This window comes from Calidris pugnax, unplaced genomic scaffold (genome assembly GCF_001431845.1).
Source record: "Calidris pugnax isolate Ruff unplaced genomic scaffold, ASM143184v1 scaffold262, whole genome shotgun sequence".
Classification (NCBI taxonomy): Eukaryota; Metazoa; Chordata; class Aves; order Charadriiformes; family Scolopacidae; genus Calidris; species Calidris pugnax.
The window spans coordinates 3,096,812-3,113,227 of record NW_015091043.1 but is presented as its reverse complement, the minus strand read 5'-3'; positions in this window follow the sequence as shown (position 1 = coordinate 3,113,227).

Genomic DNA, 16,416 nt, shown 5'->3' with positions numbered 1-16,416 from the left:
ACAGGGGCAACAGAAAAATGTTACGGAAGTTTGATTAAAAATATGACTGCCATTTTATTACTGTGAAGGCCGTGCTTTGCTTTTTCTGGGGTAAGGCAAGTCATATTTGGCCTGGTTCTGCAAGCATAAGGTACAGCAATACACTAGGCAATGACTCTTAATATGGGAGTTCAGCTTTGCTTTTAGAAATACTTTTGTGCATGGAGGGAAAATCCTAACTTCAGAGGAAAGACATTTTAAAATGATGGTATCATTGACACTGGGCTTGAGGAAGTAATCATAATACCTACATATATATGATAAAAAATTGAAGTGACTTTTCAGTGGAGGATTTAGCAGTTGAACAAGATTTAGTTTGCTTTGATGTCTCTCAATTCTGTCTCAGAAATTTCCCCAGATGCCCACAGCCTGTGTAGACAACTGTACCTGTAATAGAGAAAAAAGCTGATCCATTAAGTAGCCTATGCACTACAGCAGCTGCATTTATCAGACCACATAAGCCATATCCCTTCATGTAGCGATATACTAATTGATTGTTACTGTACCTGTGCCAACAGTCTTGGTCCACAATGACTATCAAAAGCCTGGGTGCTACTGGTGTGTGTTATGATACCATTTTGTGGTTAAAAAAGCCAAAAGATATGGGGATTAGATAGACAAGAGTGTTGGTCTTGCTTTTATGGCATGATTGTGAAAATTGGTTTTTTGCTGATCCTTGCAGAAATTGGCTGTCAGTCCTGCAGTAGCCAATTTGATCACATCTGCAGCTCACCCAAGTTGGTATAAAGTCCTAAATGTACAGGCAGGATGGAGTGTAGAATGAGCTGATTATCTGGCTCAGATTATTTCTCTTATTGACACTCATTTTAGGCCAAACTGTGCCATTTTACAATGTAAATTTGGGTTGGCTTTAGTTGTGATTTTGTATGAGAACAAAAATAGTACTGAGCTGTTTGTAATGTTTAAAGAATTTCCTTTCCATACACACACCCACACATGGAGACCCAAACACACACACATATATATATATCTGTATATATCTTTCTTCCCTTTGGGGATGAACATTAGGTTTGTTCTTCTGTTATTTTAGATAACCTTGACCCTTATATACAAAAAGGACCTTATTTTCTCCTCAGACAGCAAACTCATTTGGCAATCTTGACTTTAATCTTAGTAGTACTAGGTCGCTAGGGGGTCACTGTGGCCAAGTGCATCTTATAAATGACTGCATTGTATCTGCAATGAGACCTAGAGGTTTTATGACAGCAGCCTCTCTTCTTTCTGATACATAAATATTCATCCCAAATTTAAAAAAACCCAAGAGAATCATAAAATAATGGGGGGTTGAATTTATTTATTATTTAGCTGAGGACATTTTTATGGGGTAATAAACTCCTTGCAGCCAAAGGCATATTGTACAGACAGACCCTGTTGATGACAAACACTAAAACAAGAAATACCCTAAACCCATTAAAACAAGATAATTATCAACCATAAATCAATGCTGTAATATCAAAGGGGACTATTTAATGGATAAAGAACAGAGAAGACAAAAAAAGTTGCAAGGGGTAGAGCATAACATTTGAAAAAGTCAATAAAATTCATTTAGGAACAAAAACCTCTGTCTAATTGTAATTTCATTGTGTTCCTTCCTTTCACTCTAGATACTGTTATATTTGAAAAATATGACTGTTCCCTTGCTCTAGATTACGCAGTTGCTCTAAGCAGCCACATATCTGCAGTCAGATTGCTTTGTAGGTCCATTGCGTCCTGCACTGGCCACTAAAAACTCTGACTCAAAAACTGTCCAGGTCAGTGGAAAGATTATTCTTGAGTCTAATAAGATTTAGAGAAACAGTTTTTCATTAGGGCTAGTGCTTTTTTTATTATCTTGCAAAGCAAGAACTAGATGGTCAGTGTCTCCCATGTGTCTGAGCTGTACAGATGTTCCCTTTTGTTTCAGCAAAGGCAGTGGAGAGAAACCACACAGATGCTACATGTGCAAGAACTAAATTGGCTTTTCTCTGTGTAGCATGACCATGTCTGCATTTGGCCATTGGTCCATTTATCATCTCTTTCTCTGGCAAACAGATCAGGATTTCACAAGATGATGCTGAAATGACACTTGGCAGAGAAGGTTGAGCCTTCCAGTGATTCCTGTTTGCTGGAAGTCCTCAAAGTATTTGCAGCAGGGGACAGTATGGGCTTAATGCACAGTTTTGTTCCACAGAAATTTTCAGAATCAAGCATAAAATAAAGTTTTATTTGTTTAGTCACCAAAATCATGTAGTTATGAACTAATTTTAAAATCAGTGAATTTATCTGCCACTGTTTAAAGATTTTTAATTGACCTAAATGTTTCATAAACCTCTGTTTAGACTCCTAACACATTTGAAAAGTTCTGTATTATAATAACAATTTTAAGACTTTTTTTTTGCAACTTCTGGTATTTTTGAACAGAAAACACTACATCAATAGGAAAGTGGAACTTATTTCTACATAGCTTCAAAGAAAAACTTTTAAAGCCACAAAGGGTTCACAAGCAAACTTTGCCATTGATAGGAGTTACAAGTTTGCCTGCTTTGATTTTATCTATGTGAATTTTAAGTCTCTATACCAAAGGGAATATGGCACTGTGATACAGTGGGGTGAATTCAGGTTTTGAACTTCACACATTCAACTCAAAAGCCCCAAATAACAGTTTAACATGTGCTACCACTCTCTTCCACAGTGAAAGTGTGCCTCCATGTCACAGTTATAGGGCAAGCTTCTTCAGATTTCTGACAGTCATTGAAAAAAAAATTGTCCCCTCTAGTGGGTGATTTGGACCCTAACTTCATGGGATCATGGAATCACAGAGTGGTTTGAGTTGGAAGGGAACATCTAGACCAACACCTCTGCAGTGAACAGGGACATTTTCAACTACATCAGGTTACTCAGAGCCCCTTCTAACCTGCCCTTGTATGTTTCCAGGGATGGCACACTTATTACCTCTTTGGGCAACCTGTTCCAGTGCCTCACCACCCTCATTGTAAAAAATTTCTTCCTTGTAGCCATTCTGAATCTACCTTCTTTTCATTTAAAACCATTACCCCTTGTCCTATAGCTACAGGCCCTACCAAAAACTGTGTCCCCATCTTTCTTATAAGCCCCCTTTCAGTATTGAAAGGCCACAATAAGGTCTCCCCAGAGCCTTTTCTTCTTCTTCTCCAGGGTGAACAACTGCAGCTCTCTCAGCCTGTCCTCATAGGACAGGTGCTCCAGACCTCTGATAATTTCTGTGGCCCTCCTCTGGACCTGTTCCAACAGGTTCTGAGTGCCTCAGATCTGGACACAGTACTCCAGGTAGGGTCTGACCAGGGCGGTGTAAAGAGGCAGAATCACTTCCCTTGCCCCACTGGCCACACTTCTTTTGATGCAGCCCAGGATACAGTTGGTTTTCTGGGCTGGAACTGGACATTGCCAGTCCACATCCAGCTTGTCATCCCCTAGTACCTCCAAATCCTTCTCTGCGGAGCTACTCTCAACCCCTTCATCCCCCAGCCTGTGTTTATACTGGGGGTTGCCCTGACCCAGGTGCAGGGTGCTGTGCTTGGCCTTCTTGAACTTCATGAAATTCAAATGGACCCACATGGATCCCATCCAGATCCCTCTGGATGGCGTCCTGTCCCTCAGGCATGTCAACTACACCACTCAGCTTGCTGTTGGCCACAAAATTGCTGACGGTATAGAGCACTTACATCTGCCAGGTTACTCTGCTGGGACCTGCTGGGCACTATGGGTCCCAGGCAGATGAGGCAGCTGTCTCTGTAATACCCGGGTATCTCTGGAATAGCTCAGTTTCTCTTTTATTTGCTTATCCTCTGCAACACGCTGTGTGCCTTTACAAAAGGCTTCTCAGTTAAGCCCCTTCAGAGGAAGTGAAACTGTTTGTGCAGAGAAAACTCAGAGAAGGGCTGTTGTGGTCAGCTTGGAGATGATTGTTTCATTGAGAGGTAGAGCAGATGAATTTCCAGTGAGGAGGTAGAAGCCTCTTGCTACCACAGAGCCCCTGCAGGGAGGAAACAGCAGTCATCCAGGGCTTGAAGGGTAAGGCAAGGCAAGGAGAATGTCCTTAGGACTAATTGGGGAAGGTGCAGTGCCTGCTGCAATGGGCTGAGTGCCACTGGGCTGTTTGGGAGCAATGCTCAGAGCAAGAATCTGCCTGGAGTGGCAGGTGGAGTTGGTTATAAATCAGTACTTTGCTTCTGTCCTGTCCATTGAAGTTGGTCAGAGTTTTGTTTTTCTAAAAAGTAAATTTTCCTAGTTTGCACTAGGATAATACATAGCTTCTTTGAGTAATAAAGCCTTTCAAGCTTCTATAGAGCTACCTCCGAGCCCTGTGTGACTGGGTTCCCACCACAAACCCCTCAAAGAAGCGGCACATAAGGGGATTATAATTATTGTGATTTAAGGCTGTGTTAGACAAGTGTCTGTATAAAAATACAGGTAGGGCCCTAGGCAGTCACACTGGTGTACTCTTACTGGCAGCCTGGCTGGCTGGCCCTCACTGCCCTGCAATCTAGAGGTGTCTCTGAGCTCGCCAGAAACAGCATGTTTCAGCTCAGTAGTTCTTCTCTAAGAGAGCATATAGCTGCTAACAGGTGAGAATGTTCACACTCGGGATGAGCTTTTGCCATCTGAAAAAAAAGGAAGGATGCAAGCTTTCAATGCCATCACGTTCAGGTGTGTGCTGCCCTTGCAAGGGAAGTGAGGACTGATGTCACCTCTGTTACATGAGGGAGCAGGCTATTAACATTTCAGACAGCAGTGTGGGTAGAGAAAGGAGTGACACGTTCATAAAGGCTTTTCTTTGTCCTCAGCTTCCAACACCTCAGCAAAGGTACCCACAGCAAAAGGCTACAAGAAGTGAGCTGCAGATTCAGACTGGACTGTCCCTCCCATAGGAGCCCAAAATCCCATGGTGCCAGAAGTAACTCTGTGATGCTTATATATGAAAAAAGCATGGTGTGAGGGCTACCATACTGTCTACTTCAGACAGCAAATGGTAGCCTAACTGTGGAGGAAGAAGAATTCACCCATCTTAAAGTTCAGGCCATTGCTGCTTGGGTGCTCCCCACAGTGGAGGTAATTTAAAGACAGCTCTGATATCTTGACACAAGGGAGGAGTCTCTAAACACACAGGTACCTAATCATGGTTGCACCCTTTTCTTGTTCTGCTTTGGTGATAGTGTATGGACCTTATGGCGACGTGTGGAACTAGAGCTATAGATCTTCTGTTTTGTTGGGAAACAAGGTAAGGGTGAGGGGTCTGGAGCACAAGTCTTACGAGGAGAGGCTGAGGGAGCTGGGGTTGTTCAGTCTGGGGAAGAGGAGACTGAGGGGCGACCTTATCGCTCTGTACAAGTACCTGAAAGGTAGCTGTAGAGAGACGGGGGTCGGTCTCTTCTCCCAAGTTACAGATGATAGGACAAGGGGCAATGGCTTCAAATTATGCCAGGGGAAATTCAGGTTAGATATTAGGAAACATTTCTTTACTGAAAGGGTTGTCAGGCATTGGAATGGGCTGCCCAGGGACGTGGTGGAGTCACCATCCCTGGAGGTATTTAAGAAACGTGTAGACATGGTTCTTCAGGGCATGCTCTAGTGCCCAAGATTACTGGTTTGTGGTGGGGTGCTGTGTGGGTGGGTGATGGTTTTTTTGGTTGGAGGTTGTTGTGTGTTTAGGTGGTGGGAGCTGGTGTTGTTTGTTTGGTGGTGGTTTTTTTTTTGTTTGTTCTTTTTTTGTTTTTGTTTTTTGTTTTTTGTTTTTTGTTTTTTGTTTGTTTTTTTTTTGTGGTTGGACTCGATGATCTCTGAGGTCCCTTCCAACCACCACAATTCTGTGATTCTGTGATTCTGTAATAATGGATTTGTTGAAGAAATGAGGTTTGCTATAGTTACAGTTTCAATATGTCACATAGTAGATGAGGGTGCAGGCCTATTGAGAAATAAAATCAATATGAAAATAACTTAAACTATAGTCATTGAAGCCAAAAGAGGGAAGAATCAAGGAAAACATTTAAAACCCTTCAAATAAAAATTGAATTTTGATTAAGTTAGCCAGTTACTTGAATGTTATTTAAGTGTCACTTGCTGAAAGGCTTAAAAATTAAGTAATAAGTTTTTATCTGTTACATTTAGAATTCTGCTCATCCAGCTGTATGTTGTAAAGCTGTAATTCAGTTGGGATGTTTTATTGACATGAGACACCGGCATACAGCCCAAGTAATTTGATAATGTCACCAGTACCCAGGGGTAGAACTGAAAGGGAACATCACTCCTGACAAACTGGATCTCTTCATTTCCCTGTGAGCTTGCTGTCCTGTATCCAGCAATGGATGACACCTGAGGCTTAAAGAGGGATAAAATCATCTGCAAGATGAGCGCTATCTGTTCTACAGTACTATTTTCTAACTATTCTATATTTTTTGTTACTCATCTCCCCCCTTTTTTAACATCAAGAAATACATATTTTTGGTCAATGCTTCCTTTTTTTTGCTTTTCCTAGCAATCCTGGTGGGAGGTAGCATAGATTTTTCTCAGGTCTTATGCTCATAAGTGGTTTAGTACAAGCAGGAAGCTAGCAAGCATGATAGTATTTCTTAATGCACGGCACTTGAGGAGGCAGGGAAAAATGCTGAAATAAGCGTAACAATAACGATACTATTCTTTTGAAATTACAAATGTTTTTTAACAGTGCTGATGGCACAGTCCTACATAGATGTGGTTTCAGGGGGTTCCTGTGCTTTCAGGGGGTTCCTGGTAGCCTGTTGTCATGTGATGGTCTCAGTTACTGTGTAGAGATATCTGCTTGTTCTGATGAAGGGTACATGACGTCTTTTGAAGACCCTGAATCTTTTTTCTTACGCTATACTGAGAAGTGCTCTAAGCTAAGCAGTGTTACCTGTTCTTAGTGTTTGAATATTGCACTGCTGAAACGTTCTAGAATATTTTTAGTTTCCTGCTAATGCATTTGTGATCTTTTTGTGCTACACAGGAAACCCACACCATATTATAAATCTCTAATCCTGTTAATCACTTTGCTTTATTGTCTATAGTTTATCCTCCTCCCTCATTGTCTGCTTATTTTATTCTGTTTTGTTTTGTTTTATTATGCTTTCTGCCATTTTGATTGGTCTTGGAAATGGATATTGTCAGGAAATCCTGGTGCAAAAGGATTTTACGGAAGTTTTGATAATGACCTAATCAAGCAACTTAATATGGCTAAATGCTGTAGTAGAGCATCTTTAAATCATGATTTCAGAAACTGTATTAATTTCTTTAGCAGTGCTGGTAGGGTAGTTCAGTCCTGCAGAGGAGGATGGTTGTGATTTCAGGCAATATGAGGAAATGGGGTGAAGAAAACACTGCAGTTGACTGGAAACAAATTAAATACTCATGTAGTATCAGAAGTAATTTCATCATATTCTATTTCTGTATTAAAAAAAATAAATAAAAAGAAAATCCAAATCATTATTGCTAGTTAATTTGCTGTTAATACTGGCTGGTAGTTTCCCTAGGTTTCTTACTTTTTCCAGTGTAAAATGCGATTTTGGAAGAAAAGTTTGATGTCAAGAATTGACATTTTTTGAACAATCAGGACAAAACTATTATGTTTGAGTTTATTTTTAATTTCCAACAGGCTCACTAAGAAGCTGCATCTGCCTAAGGCTCTGCAGTGTCTGATGGGGGTTGTAACTTGGTTATACTACATTCCAGTGCTTTCCTAAAAAACAATTCTTTGACTAGACTACATTTTCTGTGGTGTACTGTAATCTGTCCTCTGATCAAACTAATCTTTTTCTATCCATTAAATCAACAGTTAACTCCGGCAGTTTAGCATATGTTGGCAGCGTTGATTAACAAAACAATCTGGCTGAGCTGCAAAAAGGAAATTATGAAAGAAATATACCTAAAAGTAGCTGTTGCTGTGTTTGGAGTTTTACTGAAGTCCATAGCTTCTCAACTGATGCAATTGGGTGGAGAAATCAGCCACAGCTTTTTAAAGCAAATGACACACATAATAGCTGTGAACAAGAAAAGTATGAAGATATGATCTAAGAGCATCTTAACAGGTTGATATAAAGAAAAGAAAGTTAGATATTATGAAATTATTCTTAACAATATTATGACTTTCTCATTCATCACTCATCATGTATTCTGGATTCCAGGTATGAAATGGCAGATGTGTTTCTGGTGAATCCTTATATTTTACCTAATTTAAATCGTTATTTAGAATTATTTATGAACCATATTTTCCCCTGAATTCCACAACATAGTTCAGTGTTGCTGTAATTCACTTTATGAAGCAATTGTGTATACCTGGTGAGTGAAGACTTCATGTGCTCTGGAGTCATATTGGTTAAAACAGACTTTATAAATTTATAGTAGATGTGTTTTTATATTTTAATAGTCAGAAGGTGTGAAGTTTAAAACTTCCAAATAGAAAGTTTACCACACATCTGTATCCAATTTGGATAATACTCTAGCTAGTCTATAAGTGATGGTTCTGTGCAACTTGGGATCAGCTCATTAAGGAAGCAATGCCTCAACCCCAAACACGGGAAAATAGGTCTTTCCACTACCTCCTCAGAATCATAAAAATATAGCCTCCATTTTGTACCATACAAACAGGTTGTGATGTCTATTCCATACTATACCTTTATGGAAAAAACATATGGGCATTTTGGATATCACAGGGACTTTTGTCTTCTCCCCCCACCGAAGAAAGTGGTACCTGTATGATCTTTTCAAATGACACATATTTCTTACATAATAAAACATTTATTTTCCTCATCAAAATAACATGGCAAGTTCCCAGTAAAGCAATCATACTGTAAAAAGAGGTTGCAGTGGAAATGATACCAATCATGGCTAGATAGGACTATTAAGAGAGAAAAATGAACTGGAAAGCATACTGTATGCTAATGCTTGGCAGCATAAGCTGCTGTTTTGGCCCTACTTTGGTTCATATACTGTACCTCTCTGATGAAAAAGTATATTAAGGAAATGCTAAGGGTGTTTAGTTGTGCATTCAGAAGTTCAGAAATGCAGAAGGCTGATTCTACAGCCTTGATTCTTTGCTTCTATACTTATTTATTGTAGCACATCTTTCCTTTTGGAATTACACAATGTTTCTTAAAAATGTCAACAGACCTTCTACATTGCTAAAACCTCAGGTGCGCATTGTGCTTGTAATTTTTATTAATGTTTTTTTCAGTCTGGATTATTCATCCAGTTGATTTCATCAGCACAGTGTAGAATATCAGCTTCATTCTTGCATTGTCTTTTGTGTTTGTTGTGGCCAATTTAAAGGGAAGTCTGGAATATTCTTTTCCCATCTTGACATCTTCTCTAATTTACTACAAACTGGTATAAACAGTTTTAAAGCTACAATTTAATTTACTACTAAATGTTAAGAATATACTATCTCTAATATGCAAATCTGTCTCATGCCCTGCAAGGAAGTATTTTCTTATGTTGACCTTTTACATCAAAGAAATATGGACTCGCTGCAGTGTTTTTGTAGCCCACACACATTGTTATGTGCTATATGTGAAGTTTCAACCTTATATACTTAACTGAAGTACTGATATTTTTCTAATATGAGTTTATTAGTGATCTTACATGATTATGTGATCAGATGTACAATACATAAATATAATTTATTAATAATGTTTAAAGTTACCAGTAAGAATGAAATTGAAGGAGAAGAGTAAATAACAGTCCAGAATAGCTGAAGAGAAAGAAGCAAGAAAATTACATGATTTACTAAGGCAATTTGTGGGTCTTTGGCTCCCAGTTTGAAGAAAGTGCCCCTAGGTGGTGCTTGGTGCTCCATTTTCTCTTAACTAAAAAAACCCCAAATATTCCACAATTATACATTAGTTATTCCACAATTATACATTAGTTACATATTCTGTTGCACGTTCAGTTGCACATTCAGGCTTCAAAAACAGTCGATAGCCCAGACATGCTATCACCAGTGTTACAATTTCAAACTTTACTGGGTTTTCTGCTAACACTGAGACAGGCTTTGAAAAGTGGTTAGTAGCTGAGTTACCCTACCATAATATGTCCTTTATGTTACATGGCAAGTGGGGTGTCTATAACTGTAGGTTGAATATGTCTTTCCATAACTTATATCTTGTGATCTTCTTCCTTGGGTCATTCTGTTACATGTGCAGCCACCACCATCATGGTACATAGGAATGAGGTCTTTGTCATCGTACTTCAAACTCACACAGTGGTTGGTTTGTTTTCTAAAACATCCAAAGAGCTCCTTCTCTTTTCCCCTTTCCCAAGTAAGATTCTCCCTACATCTTCTAACACCATACAGAGGGTCCCTCTCAAGCATTGTTGAGAGTTAGTGGTAAGCAGCTGCTGGAAAGCAGCTTGAACACTTTTTTTTGGTTTGTATGAACGAGTCCTTTATGCCTTATGGCCTAAGTTGTGAAGTTTGGTGAACAGAAAGAAAATGGCTTCAAATTTTAGGTTTATATTTTTACTAACTGAAAGAAATTAGGCTATTTGTACACTGTTCACAAACTCCTGTAATAACCTGCAATGGTCTCCTCTACCACACTGGATTTCTTACATCCTACCTATGTATTTAGTTTTCTGGGGTCTCAGGGTCTGCTTTGCTATGTCCTTGAAATGTCCACCAGTACCTTTCTCTGCTATCATGAAGATCTGTAGGAAGACATGATATGTCATTTATCAAGTGAACAACATTTGTTCCAAAAGCAATGTGGCAGATGAGGCAGAATGCAATGACTGGAATCTTCTTGGGGTATGAATACACAGAAAAGGGCAGGCAGTGTCCTGAAAAGCTTACAGTCTTAAGGCAGACAACAGACAGCAAAGAAGATTTATGCATTTCACAGATGCATAAAAGATGCTCAGTGCAGGATAATTTGTCCAAGCAAGTCTTTAGGGAGCTGGAAACCTGACTTACACAAAAGACCTTTTCTTCTTGCACAGGTTCCATTTCTGCTTACAGAAGCTGAGAGCCTATCTCTCCAGAAACACAGATGTGTTTTCCTGAGTTGTGGTGCAGGTGTTCAAGCCATGAACATATTCCTCAAATAATCTGAAATATTATCATCTTTCTTCATATGACTATTAAACAATAGGTAATGAGAGCTTGTGATGTGCCTGAAACTATTCTGTGCTTAAATAGCAACAGTTTCAGTGGATACATTGAGGCGTACTGTTGGTCATAATTTCCTAGAGCAGTTATGTTACAGTTTTGACCTTTTTTCCAAAGTGTTAAAAGTCTGCAACTTCAGCTGAAGACCATGAATATGAAACGTCTTTAAAGCCCCATTTCTCTGAAGTGGACTTCTGGCCACCATATTAGAATATGCCTTTATGCAGCTTGGGCTCCAGATGCCCCACTATCAGAAAGTGACAGACTTCAAAACGTACCTATTGGAAAGACAGTTGTTTTTCAAAGACTGTGAGAAGATGGGATTGGAGAAAAGGAGTCCTGCAAAGAACCAAAGGTTGATTTTCAGCTATTTCTTTATGGTGGGAGATGATGGGTCAGAAAGGTTCTGTAGCAGTGTAAGGCTATGTGTCGTGAGCTTTTGGCATAATAGTCTTTCTAAGTATTGTTACTATATTCAAAATGGCAAAAAATTCCACCAGCTTTCAGTAACTTCATAATAAATAGTTATGTGCCCTGAGAAGGAGTAGAAAAGCCAAATCTGTGGACTAGTGCTCCTTTTTCTAAATGCATCAGGTTTAATTGCTTCGGATGTATGGAAATTACGTTCAATGCCGTATTCTGTAGGATATGATCTTATTCCTTCATGTACATCAGTGCATTGAGTGTATCTGTGCGTGGATTCACTAAGTCTAGTTCACACTGAAATTAACTTGCAGCTTTTCACCTCTGCTGCCAGTTATAAAAAAGGGAGCATGCAGCTCCCACAACTGTATTACAGTGCTGTTAAAAAACCCATTGTTTAGAAGCAAAAATCCCTCAGAGAAAGGGAGAACCTTTCTTTCCCCAGACTCAGAGAAGACAAAACAACATCTGAAGCAGTTTCATCTGATGATGGTTTTTGCTTTACTTCTTTCGTGACAGAACAGTAATGGCTCCCTAAGGTACATCATAGCTTTAAGATTTACAATCCAGCTTCTGCAAGGCTGGGCTGTGACACCTATGCCAGATGGTGCCTGCTAAATTACTGTCAACACTGGCATATTTGTGAGCTACCTGTTGCTTTTGGAGGCAGGCAGCAGAAGCTTTCCTATGTTCTGAGGTCCAGCTACTACATCAGCAAAGTTTTCTTTTGTTTATTTGTTTATTTTTAGTGAATGAAATCTCACCATCTGATAGTTAATGCAACCAGCAAATATTTTACTCTTTTCTTCTTCCTCTCTTCTCTCTTTCTCTCACTCTTTGTCACTCTTTTTAGCACAAGCCTGATTTGGCTATTGGTGCCACTCAGACAGCCACAAAAAATGTCTTGTTCAGAGCCTAGCTGAAGGGATAACACTTATCAGTCACCAGGACTGTAAAGTACTTTCTGTGTGCTTCAAAGTTAGCAAAAAAGTAGGCATGTATGTGTGAGAATAAACAATGCCCATTCGATTGTGCTCATCCTAGACCCTGTTCCCAGATCTTCCTAGCCCATGTATAGGCTAGCTGACAGAGATGTCTCGTTTGTGCAGTGGTTACACCAAATAAAGTTATAGCCCTGCATAGATTAAAATATCTTCATGGTATGTAAATAGTGTAGAAAATGGCAGTACTAATCATCCTACTAATTAAGCAATAAACTGTGAAGAGATTCAATGGCTTAAAGTTCACTCACAAAGCTTGTCATGAAAGTAGGACTTGATATCGTATTTTGTTAACCCTGTGGTGTGCTCTTGGGGAGAAATCATGCTCTTCTAAGTCACCATGGATAGAAATAAAGAGAGAAATATAGTTGCAATGAGTTATCTTTTCATCCTTGTGGCATTTCTTGACAACTTCTTAAAAATCTTATGAAAATCCATGAAATATCGAGTTTTTGTTACCATGCCTAGTTTCTTCAGAGTTGTTGTTGAGTGAAGGTAACTTCTTAATAATTTTTGATTGTTTGGGTACAGACTGACCCATTCAGCAAAATATTCAGTTCTTGATCTGACTTCGTCTACAGCAATAAATGTTCTCAAAAAACCCACTGTTTTCTAATGTGCTGCACAGAGCCACCATATCACTCATCTCCTTGGTACCTCTCTCCCCTTTCTCTGTCCATCTCATTTACCATCATCATGGCTTACAGGATCATGTGTACTTATTATACAATAAGATGATAACTAACAGGGTTTAGCAAGTGCCAGATTTTTTTTTTCAGGCAGTTTATTAAATGGGGTAAAAGTTGTGTATCATTACAGATTTCAAATATACTGCAAGTGATACCCATTATTTTATGTTTGAAGCACATTCAGTTCAAGATGATAAACAACTTTGATTATTTTCTTTTTCTTCACACCCACAACCTTTGTCTACAGGCTGACTGAGAAGCTGAGGGTCTAATCCTGAAGCGTGCTGCATTCAGGTATCTCTCCCTGGCTGCAGAGTACACAACATCAAGGAGGATTAATCCTTTAATTCCTTAGTGTTTCAAGAAATCACAGAACATACTCACTTCTCAGGAAAATTAATGTAACTTTGATAGCTGAATTGCTAAGAACTTAGTCTCTGATGTACAAGTCAGCCCAATTTACCTCTTTCCTCAACATTTAGATGCATGTGGCTGTTGATGTCTTTAGTGATTGGGTTTTTTTTTTTTTTAGCTAATAAACAAGAATGTGCCACATTAGGGGTGTGTTGAGTGCTTGGCTCGGCAGAAATGTTTTGGTTCATAGCAGAGGAGATACAGATAATGTATTTCTAAATGATCAAAATGTAGCTAGTAGGTGGAGTAAAGTGTGCGGAAGAGGAATCTGAAAGTGCTTCAGAAACTTGGGTAAGCGTTATGGAAACCACAGTCACATTGTAATTTTTTCTGTGTCAAAATGTAACTAAGAGTACTTTATCTTCTTGATGAAATCACCATTTGTAAGTCATTTTTCATCAAAACCATATGAATGGTAGTTGATCACTGCAAATGACTTTGCCATTAGGACCATAGCTTTGGTATTTTAATTTCCTTTTCAGTATTAAAACTGCTTTGGGAGGCAGTGTAGAGGAACCTGGATGAATCAATAAGTGATTAAACCCAGCTTTACATAGATACATGCATTTCCAAAAGCTCCATACATTGGCCTCTTTGTTAACTTGAATTATTTTCAACAATGAAAGAAACATTTGTCAGGGTCAGAAAGAAACAGCACAAAATATTCTAAAATGTCAGCCAAAATGTCTCTGGAAATAAATGCAAAAACCTTGGTTTCTGGATGGAACACCTCAGGGGAATTTTTCATTGATTTTCATTGATTGTAGGGTGAGAACTTGGTGTTGAGTGGTAACACGCACACAAATTATGCATATTTTATCCCATTATTATTGGCATTGTAGAAGTATCTAGATGCCTGAACTGAAATTGTGTTATAATCTACACCAAAACTACCTCTAAATTGACCCTTTGTCTGGCCCCAAATTTCTCAAGATAGTTAGGCTCTGCCATAAGAATGGCAACACTTCACTTTTTTGTGGAAAGTCTGCTCAGATTCCTGTAATCAACAGAAGTAGTCCACATCCCGCTATTCTGATTTGAAATCAAAATAACTAGATTCTTTCTCTCTGGAAGACCAAAGAATGGAAATCAAAGTCTGATAAATTTGTATTGAATTTCTGCATATTGAGTTTCTATCTGGCTTTCTTAATAGGGACAGTACTTCTCTGGTACTGTAAGAATTGGACAAGAGAGCCTGGAAAAATATCTGCTCAGCTATCATTGGAGCCTGAAGACAAGAACTTCTTTGCTCTCCTGGTGGGTATTACCAAAGGTTTTTAAATTGCCTGTAAACATTTGGGAATACATGCTCTAGCAAAGAAAGCAGCAGTTAGTTCTGAATATGTGGTATTTGATTCAGTGATAACTGGGTTTGCATAGGTACTGTAAGACTACCGTTTCTGCCCCTCTTTCCCCCTTCCCTCAAGATTAAGTATGTCTGATGGGATCCTTTATGCTTGTTTTTCTCTTATTTGTCAGCAGTCTGATATCAGTTGAATCTTTCAAATGTAAAACTCACATGGTAGTTCAGTAGAAAATTGGAACACAACATCAGCTTACGTAAATCTCTCTATAAAATGACCATGCAACTTTGTAGAAGTATTTTAAGCTGTATAAGACCTTTTCAGGAGTTAAATCTGATCTCCATCTTGCCACTTTATCTAAGGCTGTAGCTATACCTTGCACTACCACAATCCCAATCAGCTTGAAGTCATTAATAGAGTAAGAGTGAGTTTCTTCACAAGTCCACTTGAGTATTTGCTGGCTTCTGTGAACATATCAATGTGAAAGAGTAAGATTTTTCTTGTCTTTTTCCTCACTGTCAGCAGCGATTTTTTGAAGGTTAACAGAGTCAACTCCTGTCTGACTGCCTGCCTGACTGCACGTGTGGACAGAACTGAGTGTTGGCAGAACACCTAAACTTTGCAATGTTCAGGTATCTGCTGTGGTGGATTTCAAAGGCTCAGTGATGAGTGGTGGTATTTTTCTAGTCATCACTCTGCTTGTAAATTTATGTTAAAGGGGAAGCACCTGGGTTTCCCTCTGCATATTGATAGCAATGAAGGGTAGATGGATCATTTTAAATGACATATCTGGATTAACTCATCTCAATATCACATTAAAATTTTAATCTAATTTTTAAACTTTCTTTAATGAAATTTCCACTACAATTTGATGGAACAAGAAATTCTGGTGGACAAAAGACTTAGGCATGGAATTTTTGAAACTTGACTGATTTCCATGTGATTCTTAGGCATGCCCTAATATTAGCAAATGCAAAACTTTGTACCTCTACTCAAATATAATCACATATTTACTGCATATATATTTAATTCTTTTTTCCTTTGACTGGGACACTATGAAGTTCAATCACCGCATCTCAGTCTGTGTTGACTGGTTACTGGTTAAGACCAATAGGATGATTTATGGAAAGGAAAGCTACTGTACTCAAATCTGAAGGTTTAGGTGGTACAGCTGCATATTTGGTCTTTCATGGGACTGATGTCTATGAAACACACCAGGGATCTCAAAAGCCAAGGAAGATACAGGTTTGGAAGCCACCTTTGCCACAGTAATAGAGCAATGGGTATTTCCTGAATGCTGGCTTGGACATCAGGTTGCATATCTGGTGGGTCAAATAAAGGAAAAGAGGCTGGAGGATCTCACACCATCCTGTACTCCTGCAGCACAGAAT